The sequence below is a fragment of the Periplaneta americana genome, chromosome 15, assembly GCF_040183065.1.
Source record: "Periplaneta americana isolate PAMFEO1 chromosome 15, P.americana_PAMFEO1_priV1, whole genome shotgun sequence".
In the NCBI taxonomy this organism is placed as follows: domain Eukaryota; kingdom Metazoa; phylum Arthropoda; class Insecta; order Blattodea; family Blattidae; genus Periplaneta; species Periplaneta americana.
The window spans coordinates 113,650,907-113,662,441 of NC_091131.1; the positions used below are offsets into that span (position 1 = coordinate 113,650,907).

Consider the following 11,535-nt stretch of genomic DNA (forward strand, 5'->3'; position numbering starts at 1 on the left):
TTAACTTTCATGTTCTCGTTCCCGGGATCCGGCAAGCTTTTCGTCAATTGTGAATGCTCACATTTAAATATATTTATTTTAATATTTTCGTTCTCGTTGTCGTTTCCGTTCTCGGTTTATTGTGAACCAGCTTTAATGAGATCAAACGCTAATCTTAGCTAGACTCGACAGCAAATTCGGATCACCAAACAAATGGTCAATTGCCTGACCTACACTGGTGGCGAATGATGATGATAATAATAATAATAATAATAATTATTATTATTATTATTATTATTATTATTATTATTATTATTATTATTATTATGAAATTGGGACCGGCTTAGCGTACAGTCGATACGAAACACATTCCATAGTTAGTGCACAAAAAGCCCACGTCTCTCTTGCACAACCGACATTGCACTGATCACACGCCGTCACGAGAATTTCACCATGTGCCCATTTAAAAGGAGGTAACATATGGACTTAAGACAAGGTTCTTCAAACGCTGCGAACGTCACAGAAAGAAGTAAGGCAAATAAAGCGCGCACTTAATTATCATTCAGTGAACAAAATAGTACCTGCCTGCATTTTATTCACAAAGACTAAGGATTTCAACAGGTTTTCTTCCACTAAAGCGATTTTTTAGCGCTCTACATTTTTTTGCCGTTTGCGAGAAACAAATGTGTCGCTACATCGAGCATATGCTGCCGGCCATCACGATCTCTGAATCAGAACGGCTGTCACACTTCGTTTCTATGCCGATCAATTTAATACTGACCGCAGATCTGCATGTGATTGCGAGCAGCACATGTCAGAAAATTGGCCGTTGTTTGGGTTTACCTATAGGCGAGTTATTTTAATGTATGCAACAGTCACTTCCTTCTCTCATCCTATCATCCCAACATTCGAAGTTAAGTAATAGTTCTTTCCTTCTTATAGCCACTACTGGGGTAAACTGTTAAGGCTGGTTCACAATAAACCGGGAACGGAAACGAGAACGAGAACGGAAATATTGTTAAATACATTTTAACATTATTTCCGTTCTCGTTCTCGTCGTTTCCGTTCCCGGTTTATTGTAAACCAGCCTTTAGTCGAGCGATATTATATTCACAACGAGTGCAAGTACAGATTTTTTATGAACAATGACATATTAAGATGATTTTGTTTATATAATCCCTTTACCTTCATCGCTCACAATCATTATCTGCGGTGCAGAAAGCAATGTAAACACATTCTGTATTCTATCACATTTCTGGGAGACCTGCTCCGGGGATTTCTCAGACGGACGTCCTCTGGAAAAAATAAGCATAGAACACTAACGTTCCAAAACAGAAAAGATAGCTTGGAACAAATGAGGAAAGTTAACGAAATAAAGTTTAAGATTATGTAGAGACGGAACAACTTGAAACGCATAACTCTTTAATTTGATGATGACAATTATAATAATGATGATGATGATGGTGACGATGATCGCGATGTTGACAACAATGATAATTATAATGGATCGTGATGTTTAATTAATCCAGACGGCTGAAAGAGTTTTAATCGAATCCTTTAATTCATTTCTTTGTTTTCAATTCATTTCTAAGCTTTCGTTCATCTCCTTTCTTTTTCGTTTCAGTTGTCTGTTGTATATTAATTTCTTATGATCGTACATTAAAAGTATCAACTAACATTGATATCGTTAATGTTCCTTAATAACCTACTAATGTTAACATAATATTTATTAATAATGTTTATTAAACTTCTTCAAATACCTGTTCAAATCAAAAGAAATTGTTCGTGAATTTTTACAATCTGGAACTAAGGAAAAAGAAAATAGGCACTTATTATTATCTGTAACGTGATGGATTAAAATGAAGTCTGTCAAAAAGTGCGGCAAGGAAAAATTCTAACGAGGCGGAGAATTTTTTTAACATATTTGATGGTGAGCTAATATTAATTATTCAATTTCATTTAGTAATTGTTTTATTTTCAATCAATTTAATGGAACGAATAAGGGGAAGAAGTGTTACAAAGTATTCACGTAATTAATTTCTCATTTGTTATTTTAACGCTCAATTCCGAAAAGTAAGCAAACCTTGTATGATAGGACGACCAGACCTTGGTTTATTGTCTACTGACCCTTCTTGTTTTTGCCGTCTACTCCAGAATCTTTAGCAACGCTAACTGCGATTTTCCCTTCTTCAAAGCGTTTAAAAGAGCTTGTCTCACATCCACAGAGTATTCCTTTTGTTTTGGCAAGCTTGAATTTGTCGGTACAAATAAACAAGCACTGTCTAAATACCTAAACATCAATATGTACTGTATGCCATGCCACCAAATCAAACCACAAAATACTTATGGCCTAATGGAATATACATTTATATTGTTATTCTATGAACTTGCCTGTTTCCTAGATACGTAACCATAGCAACGTGACGCTACTCATAGACTAACACAGGTCTGCGCTTTGCGTTGTATGCAAACAGTACTGGCAACATAAAATCTTAACTACAAAATACTTTTGAGCGCTACTGTATACAGTAAAATGATGCCTGCGACTTGTTTGGCTCACGCCTTACACAGATTTGCAGAAGAGATTCGTAGTCAATTCAGTGAGGTTGATAAATTAATTGGTGTATCAAAAATGTCTTCTTGAAAGCCCCTTCACGTGTTGCATCATTTAAGTTGGTATCTCCAGACATTTCCTTGCCGCCTTCTCCCATTTTGACAAGATGGGGGTCCTGGATTGATGCCTGCAACTACGTATTACTGCCAGAACTTCAAGGTTGTGAAAAACATCATTGATTCGTTTGACAACAGGAAAGCTGCTTCAATTAGACTAGCTCAAGAATTAATGTATAATTTCGACATTTCAGGCCAACTTTCATATATCAAATCCAATTTTGGGTTTCTTCCTGCTGCTATAACTGCTTTGGTACAATCAGAAGTGCCACTAGTGAAGCAGATAGAACTAGCGAAAAAAACTGTGAATAACTTAGATGTTGTTTGTGATAAAGTGGAGCAAGAAGTGTCATAGAAAATGGAAAAGGTGTTAGAAAAAAACAAAGTGTATTGTACATTGTGTTCCATTTCAATGATTTTGTCGGGTGAAAATTTTTCTCTTAATGACTCAGAATTAGATTCAAATGATACTGCCCATTTTAAATATGCTCCTATTGTGTCAGCTGAAGTAGAAAGAAGTTCTTTGAAGTACAAGGCTTTGTTGGCTGACAATAGGAAATCTTTTTTATTTGAATATTTGTACAAGGTATTTACTGTACATTGCAACTCAGGACTTATAAACTGAACTAAAAGAAGCATGCGAAAAAACCATACCATACGCCAACTTCTGACAATTTTAATAAAATAAAAAGCATACTACAACATCAAATTCCATACTTTAGCTTGCTTCTCATGTGCATTTTATTCTTAAATAAATAGTTCATTGTCATAAACTGATTTAAACATTTATTTTATAACTGAAATTATTACCTAATTATAATATTTTTATGTTATAGTGCATATTTCTGTAATTTTTAGGTCATAAATGCATATTTTATACTGCATATTTTGGAAATATTTAGATCATAAAAAACCCAGCCATAATAATAATAATAATAATAATAATAATAATAATTGTATTATTATTAATTTTTATTATTATTATTAAATTTCTTATCTTCCAGAAGAATTTACAGATATAATCATTAATCGGCACTAGAGCAAGATCATTATGTTTCAGTTTTCAATTCAGCATTGGAGAATTAAAAAAAAATGGCAATGATTATAGCTGCTTTCGGAAATTATGTCTGCAAATCTAGTTAGGCCTATATTTTAAATGTTTCAACTTTCTTATTACTGTTTCCAGAATCACTCCAATTACAGCCGTAACTATAGCCACGATGGTTGCTTTTTCATGCTTTCACATTAGTCTAATTTCTTGAACCAGATGAATATAGTATATTTATTTCGTTATTCTTTCAGTATATTTCAGTGATGTCCCGCGCCGTGGTCTAAGGCTTTATGTCTTCCATAAGCAATACGGAAAGTGCGTTGCTTCGAGATCTCATGAGAAAGAAATTTTCTCATGAAATTTCGTCGTGTATGAGACCGCTGCCCACCCGGCATCGTGAATTATTTGGAAAAAATCAGTGAACAGTGAATAGTAGTAACGGCTGGGAAAATCATCGTGCTAACATGTATCTCAGTAGTTAGAGCACCTAGTGCGTAGAACTTGGGGTCTCGGGTTCGATCCTCGGCGCCGGAACTTTTTTTCTCTATTAATAATAAATGGTAAACATCACAGATAATTCTGTAGGACCAAGAAATTAATATTTACATAGATTTTTCTCCTAACAGTGCATAAACTATAGGAGTACCGGCAGCCAAATCACTAAATTGAGTGCGATCCTTGTGTGACGACTGTTGACCTAATAATATTATGTCAATATATAAGTCGAACATGCAGCAAGACCACTAAGGGAAAAGAACCAAAGCAGAAATATTCGATCCAGTGCGGCGGATTGAATTTCGGCGTAGCTCAGTGGTTAGAACACTAGAACACCCACTGCGTACAACTGGAGATCCTGGGTTCGATCTTCGGCGCCAGAGTGAATTTTTTCCATTAATAACAAATGGTAACCAACACAGATAATTCTGTAGACCAAAAAATTAATCTTTACACAAAGATATTAAATTATAAGACTAAAAAAATAATAATCATATTATATACAATTATTTCAGAAATCGATGATTACACACAAAAAGGGAAATCGCATGAAAAAAGGTTGAAATATTTTCGAATTTCAAAAGCAACAATGTCACACAAGCAGAAGGGACAGAGGAAAACCATTTTGAAGATGGACTAGTGAAAATCGGAACTGACAACTTCAGTCTATCTCGGAAAGACAAAAGAATAAGATTCACGACATGAGTATCGTACATGATCGGCTTTCAATAACTATCGCAAGAGTAACAATTACACCACTATAATACAGTCGGATTGTTTCTAAAAAGAAAAAGCCTTGGAAATGGAGTGTTTCTGCTTCCAAAGTTTTGTTTTCTGGTATTTCTTTACCACCATCACCACAGTGTTGTTGTTGTTGTTGTTATTATTATTATTATTATTATTATTATTATTATTATTATTATTATTATTATTATTATTGCAGGCACACCACAGAGAACAATGTCACTCATTATTATCGTCCTCCATTCTCTCTAGTATTCACCCTTTCGTGAGGACGACCTGTAATCCTCTTACAATACAACCCTCTGGAGATGAGGGATGGGGGATTACTAGACTGTTATGTCAGTGTTAAGCCAGATTCAGCGAGACGGCATGACAGAATTCCTTTGTCTAAGAACCACAATGGGCTATGTCCGCTTACTTGTCATGTCGTTTGTAACTTAACCTTATCTTCAAAAAGCAGACCAGGCTTAAACTCTCACGCGAGTTTCTGTAAAATAATGATCGATCAGATTAATTACATTCTCAATTCCTCTACTTTTGTACTTATACTAGTTTATAGTTTTTTAAATGAGGCCGTTCTATGGGCGAGAAGAGAGTGGTTAGTGAAGGCTAGGAAGGGTGGTAACCACAGCAAAATATTGTTTGCTAGTGATAAATTGGCAACAATCTTTCGGAGACAGGATATTAAAATGTATCTTGCCAGACAATATGCTTAAATATCACTTCGCGGAGCGGACTAATACATTTCGTGTGTTGTTAAATGTTTGTTACTGTGCTTCAGGTTTACTTGCTTAAGCTGGTCCACAATAAACCGGGAAACGAAAAACTTACCGGAGCCCGGGAATGAAACGTGAAGTTTGACGAACTTTTAACTTTGCCGTTCTCGTTTCCGATCACAGATTACTACATTCATTCTGTTGTCATCAAAAAGCGATTTGGTGGTCGTATATTTCGTAGCAAGGAGGCCGTGACATAATTTCTTCTTCATCCATTGCTTATAATCAACCCAGAAATTCAATAGAATCATTTTCAATATATGTCACGTGTAGGCTAAACCCTATGACCAGACTGATGTACGTGAATTGAATTCATAAATATTTCGTGGCATAAATTTAGAAATTGGTTAATCTGTGTTCATGTTGGCTGACTTGTACTTATGAGAGAACGCCATTAGTCATTTATACACAAATTACATCAGAATCGTAATATTGACTTTACATGTAATAATTGACATAAATAATGTCGGTATGCAAAGCAGTTTCCGTTCTCGCTTTATTTTGAATCAATAATTTTCACCACAATTTAAGTCACACGGAGTTAGTGTGCACTCGAAGTTGGTTGCTTGACGGTTGTCAGCCCACTTTGAGGTCTGTGGATGTAGAGGGAAAAATTGGATCGGTGTCGGTTAGAGTTCCCGGGTAGCTCAGTGGTAGAGCGTTGGTACCTTAAACCAAAGGTCCCGGGTTCGATACCCGGCTCCGGAACAATTTTTCCCTCGAAATTATTCAAATCAACTTTACAGGGAGTTATACCTGAAATCTTGATTTGAATAATTTTCACGTTCACGTAATCCGCTTCCCGTTCTCGTTCTGGTTTTCATTCCCGGTTTATTGTGAACCAGTCTGAACTGTAGTTGTCTTAAAAGCTGGAATTTCTATATAGGTCTATATTCCACAGCACTGGTTATTACTTTAAACGGAATATAGACCTACAAACATTATTAGTATTATTATTATTATTATTATTATTACATTATTTATTATTATTATCATTATTATAATTATTGAAATTTTTGTCGTTTTAACCTTTTCTAATTTTGAGGTGTAACGTTTATATCCCACCTACACCAACAGCAGAAATGAGTGAATTTCTGAAACGGAAATTAAAATGACGTTGCCATGGAAATCCTAAGGTCATATCAAATAAACAATTTCAGCGAGTCAATTCCTATACACCAGCTATGGGGACTATAAGCGAAGTAGGGAGGGAACGTTCCTACTCACCCCACATTCGTTTGATTGACAGGCGAGGGGTAAGGCAGTTGTTTTGCTAAGTCAAGTGCAGTGGTGGATTCGACACAACTTGCGCATCAGTAGGCTAATTTCTCCGCTCTTATTTATCGTTTTAAAATCTTTACAGTATTTTCTTTATAGGAAGTACACGTATCATACAATAATTATGACGGCCACCTACTGTCATTAGGCAAATTATATATTTTTCAATTGTATAACCATTCCTTTATCATGTGCACAAAAAATTCTTGAACTGCCTTCTGATCGACATAATAAAATATTTCTTTTTTAAAAACAATAAAGAAAAAAGCAAAGCTCCATTGTCATTTAACTGCACAATATATTAAACGATACAATGCTCAACATAATAAATTGTTTCTTTTTAAAACCAATAAAGTAACTAAGCTCCATTGTCATTTAACTTGAAAGATTTAAACACAATATAATTATCAACAAAATCAATTGTTTCTTTTTATAAATACTAAAGACAGTAAAACTAAGCTCCACTTTCATTTAACTTTAAAACATATTAAACAAAGTATATGAGATATGAATGAAACGAAATACTACTGTAGGCCTATACTGCTGGTTTTCATTTGTTTGTTGTTGATTGCCCTCGAAATTTCTTGTTATTAACTAAAAAGGATATATTTGGCTCTAAATAGAACAACTCAACCGTAATACTGAAACTAAATGCATGTCTGTGATCCTAGACCTGGAGATACTTTTGATCATATTCATTTTGAAAAGAAAAACAGCTCACAACAGTAAGTTGAGCCAAACATAGAGACCATACGCATTGCAAATGTGCGCAGATTAGGGAATTGCTCCACTGGTAGGTATTTAAAGAAATCTAATCCATTTTTTCCTAAACACTTTAGTGGAGTGCTCTTTTGCATCTCTATAGTGGCTCTGATGCTTGGGTAACATCAAATACAAATGGATTATTGAACAGACACATCTCCATGTCCATTACAGTTGCTTCTGAAAATCTTTCCTGGAAAGAGAACGCATCAAGGAGGCCTAATATGCACTCAAAGTTTTAAATAAATTCAGTTCCAGATACTTCATAAAATAATAAGTATCTAAATCCTGAAAAAACCATAAACATATCTTGTTTTGTATCTTTTCACAAATATTACGAAAATAACTTTTAAAACTGTAAATAAATACTTGTAAGATCGCCGAAGTCCGCTTTATGCTTCCGATCAAAGTGGCGTTTAATATTGAAGCCATACCCGCCACTGAATGAAGCGTGTCTAGAGAAGCACCAGGCGGTGGAGAGGGTCGGTGGAGTGAGGTAAGGCGGCTTTGAGTGCAGTGCCCTTCGGAGCCATTTTTCTCCATGGTTGCTATGCACAAAGGGAGTCCGCTTGTGTGTATGTGTGTATACATATACTTGGAAGAGTTTATTCTAATCCATGGGGAGGGGAGTTTCGCAGAGTAACCTTTTTTATTTATTTATTTATTTATTTATTATTATTATTATTATTATTATTATTATTATTATTATTACCATTTTTGTTATTCAGTTTGTGCTTCCACATTGACATAAAACAGACTCGTGCACAAGATAGAAAGAGAAGAAAGAGAAGATAAAGTTATTTCCTTTCTCTATAAAAATAATTCTCGTCTATGGGATTAGGCCTATGTATCTGCTCAAAAACATACTCTCACGATAATTTTTGGAAATAATTGATTGCTTGGTCTGTCCAGCGACTGATATGAGGCATCATGACGACCTAACACTACCGTGTAGTCCAATTATGCCAGATATTTCAGGTTGTGTACATTGATTTTTCTTATAATTTCCCTTGAAAATGAATTAATTTTATAAATGACAGTTTGGAAAAGAGTCCAAGTGACACTTCCATAATATGTTAGCGTTGATTGTATCACTGGTTTGTACAAGTATGTAAGTATTTTTTTTCTACGTTGTATACTTTTACATCTAACAATCGGGACAGCTACAAGAAAGGTTTTATTGGGAATCTTAATTCTTCCTCGTTTTCTACCATCTTATTAGCTATTATTCAGTGGTCAAAAACCTTGTACAAATTTCAGTTCTTAAAACCTTCAAAGACAAATTATTTGTAATTGGACTTTGAGCACATATTATGATGTCCCATGTTTAGATAATTAAATATACTTATACCTGCATATCCTTTACTATTTAACTTGTATAACTTTCTTGTCAAATATTATACATAAGTTCTAAATAAGTATATTGCATGAAGGTTATGTTTGTTATTCATTTCGTTTTTTATGTACGAAGATTTTAATTTAGTATCTGCAGTACGCTATATTTAATACAGTCTATATATTCTCAATCTCAAAACAAAGTTACGGTAGAAATTAAAATTTCCTGTTCCATAACCTCAATCAAAATTTAAATTACAAAATATATTAAACAAATCCTTACAAGACTCACTTCAGTGTGAGATGAGATTGTAATAGGTCACTATGATCGTTAGGTAATATATTTCAGAAAAAGTGATGAGAAGACATGAATTCTCCTGGAATAAATAAGATAATAATCAAACACTAATAATAATAATAATAATAATAATAATAATAATAATTAACTGTCAAAAGTTCATTAAATTATTTATATGAACTACTACAATCCCAATATATTATAAATAAAATTCTCCTCTCCCCCCCCCCCCACAATTCTTGAAAATAGCATATGCATTCCTTTGCATATAGTCAAAAGGCAATGAATAAATTAAAAAAAAACCAGTCATTATCCTAATAACGAGTAAAATGAATCCAGTAAGAAAGTATACATTAGAGATACTGCTTTTTATTTTTCTTTGTTGTAGTATGAGTGTTATTGTCACTGTACAGGGAAGTTCCTTAGTGATAGCTAAAATTCTATTTAGATTGGAAGGGGAAGTTTATCCGAAAGAGCGACAGAGCAAAAATAATAATAATAACAATAATAATAATAATAATAATAATAATAATAATAATAATAATGAGGGTGTCCATTGCAATAGCATTTGGAAACTTTTAGTTTTCGCAAGTGACAACAGAGAATGAAAATGCTCATGATCTCAAAATAAACAAAACAGATGTGAATACATTTTCGTTTGGCCTAATACAGCGGTGACCAAAACTCGACAGACAGCCTATGGAGTAAGGAGACGAAGGAAAGGTACTTGACATGAAAACTACAACCAGTGGTGGTTCCTGTACTAACATCTTGATCAATCCCGCAGATAAAAATCTCAAGCTTTGCTGTATCAGTAATGTCACTGCGTCATCAAGAGCCAGTGAATAATATGCGATTTTTCTTGCTTCTTTTTTTAACCTTCCTCTTGAATATAATCAGGAATTTTCTAAATTCTTCTCTCGATATTTGGTCGAGACATTCGTAGTTTTTCAAAATTAAAAACTTCTTATGGACAAGTTATTTAAGCTACTTTAATCATTACTCTTTTGAGAAATTCTGTTCTATTAAAAGGCTTTAGAGCACGAGATATTTCAAACCCCATTAGGTAGCTGACTTCCTTACATTTATTTAGCTAATCTTTCTCTTCCTGGCTTTGATTTAAGACATGTCAATTCCTGACGTTTGACAGTTCGTTGCGCATAATATTGAATTAGTTTTTCTACATTATTATTATTAAATGAATAACTAATAAATAGTTACCTCATCTAAAGATTAAGAAGATTAAAATTGAGATGAAACTTAATAATTTTATCCCTCTAGGGAGAAGATCTAAAATTATCAATATTCATGCACGTACAGAAGAATTATAGAAAAACATACCTAGTGATCAGTAATAATAATAATAATAATAATAATAATAATAATAATAATAATAATAATACATTATTTAGCGTGGTAATTAATGTTTCTACATGCAATTGAACCGTTGAGCAAAGTAAACATAATACATTTTGTCCGACAGAACAACAAAAAAGTTCTCCTCATTTTTTACGAAACCACCTCTTACTGCTTGTAGAGACAGAGTTTGTAGAGCGACATGATACCGCCACTGCTTGCCTTCAGTACATGAATGAAACACACAGCAATGTATAGGAAACTCCTCATACCCGCTTGAATGTCTGTGATTACACGATGTAATCACGACACCCGCTTTGGTCACCGCTGGCCTAATAACAGAATTTCGTATCCCAACAATAAATATTAGGATAAGAACACAAGTGAAATAAATGAACTCAAATCTATGAAGTTTTCGCCCGTTAAAACAAGGTCACACTAACGTAGAGAAGATGAATTACAACGTTCAAATAATTTTGAGATAAACTACAAATCTATCAATTTTCTGCAACTTAGGAGTGGAGATCTACATTTGCTGTGCCTAACACTGGAACAAAAGAGCGTAGCGCAATAAAGTTCTGGTTCCAAAAACGTGGAGGAACCCGTACACTGACAACAAAGTATGACAGCATCTTATGTAACCTGGAAAGAAGTAAACGGCCGGTAAATAGGAGAAACCTGGCAAAAAGAATGGCAATATTTTACGTAGCCATCAAACAAATTAACAGCAGGTACGAAACAGCCTCCCGCAGCCTGGCAACGAAAAGTAACAACATTAATTTATGTAACAT

The 11,535-nt window shown here is 34.1% G+C and overlaps 1 non-coding gene across 1 annotated transcript; it reads left to right on the top strand.

Annotated features, from left to right (window-relative positions):
* Positions 1-6,351: 6,351 nt before the first annotated feature.
* On the top strand, positions 6,352-6,423 carry TRNAK-CUU (transfer RNA lysine (anticodon CUU)). The gene has a single exon. It is a non-coding gene; the product is annotated as a tRNA-Lys (tRNA).
* The last annotated feature ends 5,112 nt before the right edge of the window (positions 6,424-11,535 follow it).